This window comes from Lissotriton vulgaris (genome assembly GCF_964263255.1).
Source record: "Lissotriton vulgaris chromosome 2_1 unlocalized genomic scaffold, aLisVul1.2 SUPER_2_unloc_1, whole genome shotgun sequence".
Taxonomy (NCBI): Eukaryota; Metazoa; Chordata; class Amphibia; order Caudata; family Salamandridae; genus Lissotriton; species Lissotriton vulgaris.
Genome location: NW_028240612.1, coordinates 1,377,323 through 1,392,320, shown reverse-complemented (window position 1 = coordinate 1,392,320; position 14,998 = coordinate 1,377,323).

Genomic DNA, 14,998 nt, shown 5'->3' with positions numbered 1-14,998 from the left:
AATTTAGAAATGATGTGCAGTTGAATCTGTGGAAAAATATAATAAAAAATGTTATTAACCACTATTACCAAACAGTAAATGAATAACAGTCATCAAAAACTTAACACCCTACTTATTATATAACATAGCAAATCTTTTGCACCACCACTGCGTCACAAAAATGACACACAGTGGTTCAAAACAGGCATACAACAATCATAAATCTCTCCCTAACATTTTAAATGATTTATTCAGGTTGACGATAAAGTGTGGCCTATCTAGAGGTTGGTTTGGGCCCAGATCTTTGGACTGGGGTAAATGGGTGTCATTGATCCACATTCGGTCCATCACCTGTTTTGTTTCTTTGAGGTGAAGCTAACACATGGTTGCAGATGAGATTTTCACTTGTTTAAGAAAACAAAGGAGATAATACATGTGAAGGCCTACCAATGAAGTAAGTCATGTCCACTTCACTCTTGAACAAAGGGCAGACATCTTTTGAATCTGTGGTCACACCTAAACTTCATCTGCACAATGTCATTCATAAACTTAGGAAACACTAGTGATGTAATTGAAAAATGTGAAGTTTCTTTTCCTCATTTCAGAATTACATCACCTGTGTTTCCTCATTGACTTAAAATGTCCTTAATGCACATGAAACCGTTTTTTAGATTGCCCTTGCACCATTTTTGGGTCATTTTGAACATGGCTATGTTACTCCCATAATCAAAATCTAAATTTGCCAACCACAGGTGGGAGCGAATTTACAAGAAACTTGCCCCATGAGGAACGCTTTCCATTTAAAAAGGGAAAAATAACATCATAGACACTCAAATGCCTTATAAATATGACCCAAAACAACCTATGAAGCTCTAGCAGTACATATCTAGAAATGTAATTGATTTCAAAAAATCGTTTTTAAACACAGCATATAAATCAATTGTATACCTGCATTTAAGAGGAAATGACTGAAAATGTCCTTGAGACACATGAAAGCGTTTTATTGAATGCCCTTGCACCATTTTTGGGACATTATTAACATGGCTATGTAACTCCCATAATCAAAATCTAACTTTTGCCAAGCACAGGTGGGAGCGTATTTACAACAAACTTGCCCCATGAAGAACGCTTTCCATTTAAAAAGGGAAAAATAACATCATAGACACTCAAATGCCTTATAAATATGACCCAAACAACCTATGAAGCTCTAGCAGTACATATCCAGAAATGTAATAGATTCCAAAAAATTGTTTTTAAACACAGCAAATAAATCAATTGTATACCTACATTCAAGAGGAAATGATTAAAAATGTCCTTGAAACACAAGAAGAGGGTACACAAGGCAATAGTAGATTTGGCCGCACATAACGCATTATCAGATGTATGGGCAAATTTAAATCCAATGTGTGACGGGGATACTTTTTTTCCAGCACCCCACAGAATTACTGTTAGATTAGACTATTTCCTAATTTCTAATGTTTTGCTATCCAGTGTATGTATTAGAAAGCTACCACGTCTGATGTCAGATCATAATCCATTGTTAATGACATTGAATCTCAATGGTATTACCAGAAAAGCGAATAAATGGACATTTGAAAGGGCGTTGTTAAAAGATGAGAGTTATTGTAAACATATGGAGAAGTGGATAACCGAGTTTTGGTTTAATAACAAGGGTAGCTTAAGCAGTGGTAACATCTGGGATGCCTTTAAAGCAGGGATAAGAGGTGAGACTATTAGTTTTACAACATTTAGACAGAAGAGTGAAAGAGAGAAGACAGAACAGCAAATGAATTCACTTCTGGTCTCAGAGGCAGAACTTAGTAGACTTATTATATCTGGGAGTCCACTGGATCAAAAAGTATTAGAAATAATGGTTTTAAAGAGCGATATTGCTGAAATTGTTACGAGTAAAACGGCTGTAAAGTATTTCGCAAAAAAGGAAAAGGTCTTTGAATACAGCAAGAAGGTGGGTCATATTCTTGGTGTTAGAACTAGGCAGAAAGCCAACGCTGGGGATATTAAAAACATGGTAGATAATTCAGGGAATGTGATATTAGATTCTAACGGTATAAGGAATGAATTCTGGAAATACTATACGAACTTATATGATGTTGACAACAGGGTGGGTATTGATGAAATAAGTGATGAAATAAGAGACTATGTGGGAAATATCCAGCTAGATATGTTGGAAATGGAAGGTCAGATTAAGCTGGATTCCGATATAACGTTAGAGGAAGTTACATTAGCATTATTAGAACTCCCATCCTCTAAAGCCGCAGGACCAGATCTCATTCCAATTGAATTTTACAAAACATTTTTCTCTTCTTTTAGAGGGGAGTTACTAGATACTCTTTTACAAGCACAGCGGGAAGTGTCAGTCCCAGATTCTTGGGGGGGCACTGAGATTATTGTCATTTTAAAAAAGGGTAAGCCACCCACAGTCCCAGGGTCGTATAGACCAATCGCCCTTATTAATGCGGACGTGAAATTATATTCCAAGATTCTGGCAACAAGGCTGTCCACCGTTATAGAATAACTAGTTACATCAGATCAACATGGATTTATCCCAGGGAAAGGCACCACTACACATGTTAGAACAGTGATCACTTGTTTTGATGCCATGGAGGTCGTTGGTGGTCCTTTGGCAGCCTTATTCTTACACGCCGAGAAGGCTTTCGATAGGGTCGCATGGATATACTTGTGGGAAATAATGAAAGTATATGGTTTTGGCAATAAATTTATAAGGGCAATTCAGGTTTTATATAAGGCACCTACAGCCAGAATTAAAATAAACCGAGATTTAACTGCACCTGTACAAATTAAAAGAGGCACTCGGCAAGGTTGTCCTAGATCTCCCCTCCTTTTTGCATTATATATGGATCCGTATTTGCGTTATCTAAAATCTAACCCGAATATCCCTCCTCTTATATCAAATGGATTAGAGGTTAATGAATTAGCGTATGCAGATGACGTTGCCATAATCACCCCAGACCCATCCAAAGCAATGGAGGAGGTTGAGTTGGAGGCTAGTAAATTTGGCAGAATATCTGGGTATAAATTAAACAGTGCAAAAACACAAATTATTAAAAATACAATGGTTCAGTACAATGATACTCGGGTGGTTCCAGCAGCAACGTATTTAGGAGTTGAGATATCATCTAACTTGGACACAGTGGTAGGACGTAATATTTCCCCTTTAATTAAGGACGTAAGCGCAGAATTGGCCAGAATAGATAAGCTTAGGCTTACGTTAGTTGGGCGTACAAATGTGATAAAAATGATTATTCTCCCCAAATTCCTTTCTTTCTTTCGCACCGTCCCTCTTTTGTTTGAATCAATTTGGTTTAATAAGCTAGAACCAATATTAAATAAATTTATATGGTCATATGGGAAGACTAGAAGGGCCTACAAGTTTATGACGTTACCAAGGGCTAGTGGAGGGTGGGGGGTTCCGGACTTCAGGTTATACTACTGGGCATCTGTACTACAATTCACTCAGGGTTTGCTGGGTGCAGGTAATTTAGATTCTAATGTTAGATCCTTTTCGACAATGGTATACTCTATCGTATTGGGGGCAGATGCCGCAAACGCTTTTCTAAACCATGCCGATTTTCTGTACTATAAACATACACGTTTTAAAACAATTAAAGCTGCATATAACATCTGGATAGCAGTAGCAAAGAAATGCGGACTGGGAAGATACAATAGGTATACTAGAATGTATAGGAATAGGACACTACCCCCCTTGATCTTTTCTGATTCTATAATGGCAGATTGGGATATGAAAGGTATTAAAAAAATAGGGGATTTGATGGGGATGGATGGGAATATCTTACAATTTTCAGATTTGATGGGAAAATACGATATAACAAGAAATAGTTTAAGTATTTGCAAATCAGGAGTTTTTTGGGTAAGAAAAAAGGTGGAGAATGTGGATTTCGGAAGAGTAACCTTATGGAATCCCTAGCTCAGGGGGGAGAGTGCTCTATACGATTTTTTTATGCTAGCTTAGCAGAATTAAAAAAAGATGACACTGGGAAATTTGGAGACAAATGGGCAGGGAAACTAGGGGTACAGAATCAATGCTTTTTGGATTCATTGGAGTTAGGATGCTCTGTTTTGTGTTCTGCTCCTCTTCAATCGCAGCATTTTAAAACTTCATATCAACTTTATCACACACCGGACCGCATTGCACAGTGGGGGCGATTACAGGGACAACTTGTTTTCGCTGCAATGCTCCGGCAGCAGATAGCATCCACATCTTCGCACTTTGTCCCCAATTAGATAATTTACGAAAGGGTATTGAAGAATTTATGAGGCATACTCTTGGTTTAAATGAGATTCTAGCACCAACTGTTATTATGCTAGGGGTTAGGGGATATAGGGGTGACAATACTGAATTTGTATTCTTAGCGATGGCAGTGTATAGATTATTAATTGCTAGAGCATGGCGGGACCCTATCCCTCCCACAACACAACAATGGATTGCTCTGCTATTGGGGATATTTAACCTTGAAAAAGGTATATATGCCAGGAAGGGTAAAAGAGCAAGGAAATTGGGATTGAAAATATGGAAACCTGTATATTGCTGGAAAGAGAGAGTAAGTGTATGCCTTGGTTAATAATATGTAGGGTTTGTTTTTGTTCTCCACCTGTATATGCGTATTGTTTATAGTATTTCATACAGTAATTTTTTTGGTTAAATTTTGCATTGTGATCTCTGTATATACAAATGACATTTGTTGTATGGTGTATGCCAATAAAATTTTAAATAAATAAAAAAAAAAAAGAAACACATGAAAGCGTTTTTAGGAATGCCCTTGCACCATTTTTGGGACATTTTTAACATGACTATGTAACTCCCATAATCAAAATCTAAATTTGCCAACCACAGGTGGAAGCGTATTTACAAGAAACTTGCCCCATGAGGAACGCTTTCCATTTAAAAAGGGAAAAATAACATCATAGACACTCAAATGCCTTATAAATATGACCCAAAACAACCTATGAAGCTCTAACAGTACATATCCAGAAATGTAATTGATTTCAAAAAATCGTTTTTAAACACAGCATATAAATCAATTGTATACCTGCATTCAAGAGGAAATGACTGAAAATGTCCTTGAGACACATGAAAGCGTTTTATTGAATGCCCTTGCACCATTTTTGGGACAATATTAACATGGCTATGTAACTCCCATAATCAAAATCTAAATTTGCCAAGCACAGGTGGGAGCGTATTTACAACAAACTTGCCCCATGAGGAACGCTTTCCATTTAAAAGGGAAAAATAACATCATAGACACTCAAATGCCTTATAAATATGACCCAAAACAACCTATGAAGCTCTAGCAGTACATATCCAGAAATGTAATTGATTTCAAAAAATCGTTTTTATACACAGCATATAAATCAATTGTATACCTGCATTCAAGAGGAAATGAATGAAAATGTCCTTGAGACACATGAAAGTGTTTTATTGAATGCCATTGCACCATTTTTGGGACATTATTAACATGGCTATGTAACTCCCATAATCAAAATCTAAATTTGCCAAGCACAGGTGGGAGCGTATTTACAATAAACTTGCCCCATGAAGAACGCTTTCCATTTAAAAAGGGAAAAATAACATCATAGACACTCAAATGCCTTATAAATATGACCCAAACAACCTATGAAGCTCTAGCAGAACATATCCAGAAATGTAATTGTTTTCAAAAATCGTTTTTAAACACAACATATCTGTTTCAGCTTACATGAGAGACCATGGAATGGGCTCCATGTACAACAATAACTTGTGTTACTGCATGCCAGATTGCTACACAAAATATGCAATTAAAATTTCTCAAAGAAACAAAATCTATTTGTATATCACTTGAAACAAAGCCACATTTTAAAAACACAGCTTTCATCATCATTTTCTCCTTAAATCATACTATTCTCTATCTAAATTAAATAAATCTTTTCTCACCTTAGCAAATACTTTTTGAGTTTCAAAACAGTCTCAGAAATACACCAAATTGTCTTCAGCAGAACAAAGAGGATGCACTCCAGAGGCTGCAGCTATTGAAAGCACAGAAATACAGATATTCATTACACATATCTCTCATATTAGCCAATCATAACTCTTCCCTCACTTTTTTCAAATCAAAACCCTTCCCCCCTCTGCCCTCTCTGCCTTTTTTGCTTAGCAACCACCTCCTGAAAGACCTCTCATGTTTGCAAATTCACACAACAATGTTTCAATTGAACTCTGAACTCTCAGTGCACCTGCGTATCCAGTGCAATCTTTCATTAAATGTTTTTTCCTTGACCATTCAAATTACATCTTTCAAAGAACACATCCATGCACCCTAACTTTCTGTTTTCAGGAATGGAAATCCACCAATCACTGCTAATGAATCATTAGCACTGAAACTCCACAGTTTTTTTTCTTTACAAACTCCTACTGTTTCAACTGCCCTTTCATCACCACACTTCATCTGACTGCAGCACAACCTTCTCTCACCATGTTTAAAGTCTGGATTGTTGGACATAGTTACATCCACTGGGCTCAAAGGTATGCTGAGAACAGAAATTTACCTAACCTCAATTTACAAGATGTGGAAATTAAGTGGTTGGGCCAAAGAGGATTAAAATGTCACCAATTGATACCATTGGTGAAAACCTTTATGCATTTGCCAAAACCTGACCTGTTAATTGTGCACTGTGGAGGTAATGATTTGGGCACTTTGACTGGGGTAGGTCTGGAAATGCTTTTAAAGGACACCTTTGAGCAATTAATGGCACTTTTTCCTCAAACTGCCTTGGTATATTCCAATATATGCCAAAGACAGAAATGGAGGTGGTCCAACCAATTTTGTCCACAAATTGAGAAAGCGAGGAAGCATGTAAACAAATCTGTTTCAGCTTACATGAGAGACCATGGAATGGGCTCCTTGTACAACAATAACTTGTGTTACTACATGCAAGATATCTACAGAAGAGATGGAGTTCACTTCTCAGATGAGGGCAACAGAATTTTCATTCTGAATTTAAGACTGTGCATTGGTACCTACTTATAAGTACCTAAATGTACCATAAACCTAAAAGCTCTTCTCAGAGCTACCCTTCATCTGATCACTCACAATTATTATTTTTTTCTAACTTTTTTCACTAATTTTCCACAAAATACGCTCCCCGGGGCGCTACCCGGTTCGCGAACCGGAAGCTAACCTCGCGGAATTTTAAAAAAAAAATGTTTTTTTCCGCACATATAAGCCTCCTCAGCCACCCTCAGAAAACCTAGGGGGTCAAGATAAGTCTACCATGACCCCTTCTACCCATTCTAAACATTATTTGCCCTCCATCTTGTATCTTAATGCGACCGAAACACAAAATGGTGGACTCCCGTGACGCTTAAGGTTCGCGAACCGAGCCGCTTCCCGGGAAGCGGTCCGAAAAAAAGGTGGGAAAGTAATTTACAGAAAAACGACTAGAGACACTCTCACCAAATATAGATTAGCTCATACTACATAACAATCCCTTTCATTTTCACAAATTTGATTGAAATTCCATTTAGCCATTTAGCCTGTAGACCTCTCTAAGTACCGTGAGGTAAATTACTTCACAAAACACATCTGAAGTGTTGGAATTGACAACCAATGAAAATGTTACTTTCATTTTCTACTTTTATTACCTGACATTTGATTGGTTATATACCTGAATATATATAAAGGAAGAGAAGGAAACACAGCCATTTTGACTACTACTTCTTGTTGTATATATCATTTGGAATATCACTAATCACTTCAACTTGCTTCTAAAGGTAAGTTGTTATTTTTAAAACTGAAGTATATTGTGCACTATAAGTAAATATGGTAAACTTTTTCAGATAGTTATATACTATCCCTCTGTAGTAGTTATAGATTTAGATAGACTTCTCTGTTATAGTTATGGATGGACTTAGACTTCTCTTGTATAATTATAAATTTACTTACGTTAAATCACATACACTTTTTTATATTCCTACTTCCACTCTGATACTATACACTGCCCAAAGATAAATTCACTGATAAAAAATGCCTATCTAAAATTATTCCCAACAGTGCCCTATCTCTACTAATATATATTTTTTTAATCCAAATTTCAGGCAAAATGGAAGGCGAAAACCAAGTTTCTTTTGAAATGGACCTGCAAGAGAGCAGCCAAGAATTGATTGATACAATTGATCAAATTGACATTGAATTTATGGATGAAACTTTGGATAAAGAACTACTGCAATGTGTCCAAGCAGTAGATGACCTCCTTGAAAATGAGGACATTTTACAACCTCACAGATTGCAAACAATATTCCAAGAAAATAATGACATTTCAGACACTGAAATGTTAGAAAGTTTAATAAATTATGAAACACAAACAAAATAAAAAAAAATGCTTTAAAAATAAAGACAAAAAAAATCAACAAAAACAACAAACAATGAACATACAGTATTTGAAAAGTCTATCATTCTTTTTTCCTTATAGTACGCTGCCCAGAACGCTTCCCGGTTCGCGAACTTGGCGCTTACCACGCAAAAAAAAATAAAAAAAAATGTTGACCCTCCTGGGCCCTTTTTAAACCTCCACATAAAACCTAGGGGGTCAACAAGGATCTACTATGCCCCTTATGGTAATTTCCCCCTTTGTTTTGGCCTCCTCTTGTCTCTCGATCCTACCAAGAGACAAGATGGCGGCCGCTCCGGACTGTTTAGAATGTTGACAGACACCGAAGAGCCAATCAGCTTTCTGCGCGCAAAGTTCCGTTACGCGAAAAGTACGCGAACCGGAGCGCAGCCCGGAGCGCTGTCACAGATATATATCTTACTTTGAACATTAATTTCTCAAAATCCACTGGAGCACATATATTGAGACCTAGCAAAGGCACATCGGGCTAACAGTCCCTACAATTTTCCCAAGTTTCGTGCAAATCCATTCAGCCGTTCGAGCTAAAAGTGAGGCCAACCGCCCTATGGAAATGAACATGGGAAAAACGTGTTTTGGGACCCCCTTTTATCTCAGCCCCCCCTTGCCGAACACCCCCCAATTTTCAGGGGCTGCTCAAAAACAAAATGTGCCATTTTCCTGAAAATTTCTTATTTTTTTTTTTTTTTTTATTTTGTCCTCATCTTGCGATTACTGTATGCTTGTGGAGTGTCAGGTGTCTGCCTCATTATTCTTTTCCGACACTGCCCCTTGTTCTCTCTTGGCTGGGGAATTTTAACTTCAAGATGGTATGAGGAGTTTCCTTTACTCGTTGCATATCAAAGCTTCTGGCTTGGATCGGGGGAGGGAGCTAGCCAACTTGGCTACTCAGCAAGTACCATACTTGTCCACCAGAAGATGTATCGCTTTAATCATTGGACTTAAGTTTGGATCTTATTTGGGGTTAACAAAAGTTTCAAAACTATCCCAAAACTTAAATCTTTTGCTCACATTTCTTAGCTTATCAAGTTTATTGATAAGTATTGCCGAGTTCAGCCATTCTGTATGAGTAGGGCTAGAGGCTCCTATCCATTTAATACAGATTTCTCTCCTTGCGAGTGCTATTAATACAAAAAGGAGATTTTCCTGCTCCTTAGTAAGCCCCCCTTCATTACTTGGGTCTAATATCCCGAAAAGAATAAGTATAATACTCACAGTTAGTTGTTTGGACAGGATAGTACTCAGGGTCTTACCGACTTGATCCCAAAACTCTTTCAGTTGAGGACAGTTTTTAAACATATGGATATCGTCAGATTTTTCCTCGCCACATTTTGGGCATTTCTTTATTCCAGCGTTTTTAAATTTGGAGAGTTTTTTTGGCATCCAATAAGCCCTGTGAATAGTATACAAATGATTCCTCTTCAGAGCGGCAGATTTCAAGTTAGACCAGCATTTATCTACTGATTTTTCCCAGATTAAGTCCAGATCTGTGGTTACAATATCTTTCCCCCATATTTGGGTTTCCATGTTGTTATTTGTATCATTGGCCATTATCAGAGCCCAATACCACTTTGCTACTTCCTTAGGTAGTCGCGCTGTATTAATCATGTCATCTTCCAGTTTTTCGTTACCATTGATACTAGGCAGAGTTCTAGACCAGCTTTGCATTTGGTAATATTTAAATTTAGATAAAGTATTATTTGACATTTCTTGTAGTTCTATCCATGTTTTTAAGTTTGAACCATTTAGGATTTGTCCCCAATATACGATGTCAGCTTTTTTTAGTGCCAATGCAAGAGTGTCTTTTAAGCATTCTGGGGTTCCAGGAGAGTCCCAGATAGGAGCCCACTTACTGTAATACGATATGTTTAGGATACTTCTAATTTGTGTCCACATCTTTGCTGCATCCCTTAATATCTTTAGCTTTATTTTTTTGAAATATTTGGGGTGTCCAAACTTAAACAGCGCATTATCTTCTGATTTTGTGATTACCTTGAAGTAGGCGGGATAATATTCGTGGTTTTTTAGTAATACTTTGATATTTTTAAATTGGAAAGCTCTGCAGTATTCCACCAAGCCAGGGCTAGCTAACCCCCCATCTTTCTTGCTCCTCCTGATCTTTTTCCATGCTATTCTCGATCCTTTTGCTGCCCATATGAAGCTTGTTAAGTCTCTCTGTGCTCGAGTTAAATCTGATTTTCCAAATTCCATTGGTATCGCGTTAAATAGGAATGTAAACTTTGGCAGGATGGACATCTTGATTATATTCGATCTCCCAATCAGACTCAACGGTAGAGAGGTCCATGTCTCCAGGAGTTTTCTTACTTCTCCGGCAACTTTGGATAGGTTTCTGTTTGCAATCTTCATTATATCATGATTGATTAGAATTCCTAAGTATCTTATTTCGTTTTTTATATAGTTGCTTTGAAAAGTCGTATTCCATGTCATGACCTCTGTCTTCGTTTCATTCACCAAGTAGCCTGAAATTATCCCGAAATTCTTTAGAGATTTCTCAATTCTTGTTTTAGCTTTTGGATAGTCGTCAGTAAAAATCATTAAATCATCCGCATATAGCGCGATTTTTTTCTCCCATGTGTCGTATTTGAATGGAGTGATTTTGTTGTTGTTTCTTAATTCATTTGCCAATGGTTCAATATATAAATTGAACAATAAGGGAGAAAGCGGGCATCCCTGTCTCGTTCCTCTAGTTATCTTTATATTTTCTGTTAACCTGCCATTGATTAGGACCTTTGATCTTGGATGTTTATAAATTTGATTTACCATATCGATAAAGTGAGGTCCAAAATTGTTATTAACCATAACTTTCTCAAGAAAGGCCCAATTGACTCTATCAAAAGCCTTTGCGGAATCAACAGTGAGTACGGTGAGTGGGATTTTCTCGGTTGTAGCGATATCTATTGCAGTTAGAAGTTCTTGTGTTACTTCATGTAAGTGTCTTCCTTTAATGAAACCTTTTTGATCTTGATGTAATAATTTTGCGAGTATTTTCCCTAGTCTAGCTGCCATTATTTTGGTAAATATTTTATAGTCCGCATTCAATAAAGATATTGGGCGGTATGACTCGCATTTATGAGGGTTTTTGCCGGGTTTCAAAATTACTGTAATTATGGCATCATTCCAGGAGTCTGGTATGGTTTTCTGTTGTATTAAGATTAGATTAATTAGTTTGGTTATATGGGGGAGTACAGTGGTTTTCAGTTTTATGTATAGTTCATTTGGTAGGGCATCCGGCCCTGCTGCTTTTCCCTTTTTTAAACTTTTGATAGCTTCAGCCACTTCTTCTTCTTGAACCTCTTTTTCTAGCTCTTCTTTTTCGTTCTCTGCAAGTTTAAGAAGTGCTGCATCTTTAAGGTATGAATTAATCATTTGATCCGAGGGAGTTATATCTTCCGTGTATAGATCTTTAAAAAATTTCCAGAATTCATGTCTAATAGCATTTTCATCAGTGGTAGGAGTTGTTTGATCATCGGGAATAACACTTTCCACTTTGTTTTTCGCTAGATCCGTTTTGAGCTTCCATGCCAGCCATTTTCCGCAACCCTCACCAAACTCATGTTTCGCTAACTTGCTAGAATCCCATTTTTTCTTTAACCTGTCTTCTAAAATTTGATCTATTTTCTCTTTTTGGGTCTGTCTTTTATTAAGAAGATCTCGTTTTTTTTCTTCCTCTTGTTCTCTGGATATGACGATATCTAAGGAGCTGATCTCTGATTCCAAGTCTGAGATCTCTTGTTTTAGCTGTTTATTTTTATGTGCCCCTAAACTCAAGAGTTTACCCCTTATGACAGCTTTATAAGTGTCCCGCGTTATTTGTTCTGAGGTACCAGATGCGTTTAACTCAAAGAAGCTATTTGTTTCTGTTTCTAGTTCCTTTATAATTTCTTCGTCTTCCAACAAAGTTCTTTCGACTGTGAATCTCCTTTCAGTTATGTTTTCTGTAAATTGTAAATCTAGTTGTACTGCTGAATGATCTGACAGATGAGCTGGTAAGTGGGATACTTTTTTCACTTCTTTTGATAATTCGTTGCTGACCAAAAAGAAGTCGATCCTAGATTTATGTCCCAGTTTTTTGTTATGTAGTGTAAACGGGTGAGATTTTTCTCCTTTGTTTTTCCAGATGTCTACCAGATTAAGATCTCTTTTATAAGACACGATCCATTGTCTCATTTTCTTTAAGTTTATGTGTCTACTTGGTGGTGATCTGTCTAATTTTAAGTCCATTACCAGGTTAAAATCACCTCCCAATATTATTGGGGAGGTGACTAGTAGCAGTTGTGAGTATAGTTTTTTCAACGGATCAGCATCGTCCAAATTCGGACCATAGTACCCTGCAATAGTAATGGGGGAATTTCCTATTCTGATATTAGCTATAGCCCATCTTCCTTTATTATCCACTTCTGAACTGATTATATTAGCTTTTAGGGATTTTTTAAGAATGATCGCTATTCCTTTAATGTTACATTGTTGTGTTGTGCATATTAATGTATCTACCCACCATAAACTCTTAATAATTTGATCCCATTCATCTTGTAATATTATTATCTCACTTTTCTCAGTTCTAATGTACTCTAATGATTTTTACATCCCTACATGCACTCCCCATTTTATCTGTTTAGTTGTTATGAAGTTATGTTTCACTCCTAGTTGTTTTAGTTTTTTAAGTATTGGCAGATGAGGAATTTTTTGGTTTTTTTTCCCTATTTTGCTCCCCACCCTTTTTTGTATAGTTTTATGTTTTCTAAATTGTGCTTTAAAGTTACCCTCCCCGGGGAAGCCTCCCTCTTCTTCTCTTTCGGTTATCTTCATAACCCTTTTGGCTTCCCGATCACACCTCCGTGATTTTTATCTATGTACAAAAAAAGAATTTTGTTGGTTGGTTTACAGCTTCTTCATTTTTATTCTATTCTGTGTCCTGTCCTTAGTTATAATTAGATCTGTTTCTTTATGTTTCTCATTATATATTTTCTCTCATTTCTTTTTTTTTTTTCCCTGTGTCAGTGTTTATACAAGATATACAAATTTATATGATCTACATGATCCATGTGATTTTATGTGAAACTTTTAGCTCAAAGGTTCTTCAGAACGTATTTGATCTCTGATTAGCTCTATCAAATTTTTCACTTCATCCGGCTCTTTTAAATTTCGCATTTTGTTTCTCCACATAATCCGTAGTGAGTGTGGGAATTTCATTTGCACCGTGGCACCTAGTTGTTGCAGCTCAGACATTACGTTTCCCAGTTCCCATTGTCTGGTCTGAGAGGCTTTTGACATATCTGATCTTATTTTAAAGTTCCAGCTGTCTTTATTGTATGTCCCTTTTTTCAAAACCTCTCCCAGGATCTTATCCTTCAGCGTATATGTTTTAAAGTTGACTAGGATCTTTCTTGGGTTTTTCCTTTCTTTACTCTTTCCATAAGGATCTCTGTGTACTCACTGTATATCCTTTTCTAGAGTATCTTTGTCTGCCCATGGGAAATATTCCATCAAAAGTGCAATTACAAATGCCTTAATTTCCTTGTCTTCTTGATTCTCTGGCACATTTAGAATCCTTATGTTATTTTTCCTTGCTTGATTTTCCAAGGATTCCAATTTTTCGTTCATGGTTTTATTTTCCAATCTCAAGGAATTTATTTCCTTTCTGTTTTTCTCCACCCTTCTGTCCAAACTAGTAACTTCATTTTCTACTGCTGTCACTCTGTCGCCTAGTGCATTTAGTTTGCAGTCCAACTTCTCGCAAACCTCCTGTATTTTATTTTGTTTTGATTCGGATATGGAAAATTTCTCTTTCATTTCCATCCATATTTTTTCAAGTAGTTCATCTGTGTGAGTTTTTGTTTTATCTTTGTTGGGTTCTACAGTTCTTGAGTCATCATCCTCAACCTCTCCAGTTATGTTTAGTGCTGCTGCGGAAGAGACAACCTCTTCAGTTATCTCTGCTGCTGTGTTTGCTGCTGCAGCAGAAAAGTCTGCACCCCCCTCCGCCATATGACTCCCCACTCTCTCTTCCGAGCTGTTTTGTTTAATTTTCCAAATCTCTTCCAAACTTATATTTTCTCCTGCGTTCTTTTTCTTAGTACGAGGTTTTCTTCCTTTCTTTCCGCTGCCTGTAATCGATTTCACGTTTAGAGTGGGAGCAGCTCGCTGTTTCTCTTTTCTTAAGAACCGACTATCCAGTGGATTGGTTATAAGTTTGGTTATTGTAACCTCTTTCTCACTTTCCAAAATTTCTGAGACTCCTTGAGATTCTAGAGAGGTAAGGGGTTCTGAGTTCAACTCTTGCTTCTGAATTTTAAAGTAGGACCTAAGAGAGGGAGTGACTTTTATTTTGATTTTGGATTTTTGGGTAAACTCCAAATTGTTTCCTTCTTTTTCTTTTTCTTGATTACTCTTTAGGTGGCCTCTGAGTGATGTTTTTTGTTTTTTTCTGCTCACTCTCGGAGTGATACCTTTCGGGAACTGATCTTGACTCAAGAACTTTCTATTCCGTAAACTGTAGAAGGATTTCGCTGTGTTTGGCTGGGTCTCTGGTTTCTGTGGTTCTGCTTCAATTTCGGAT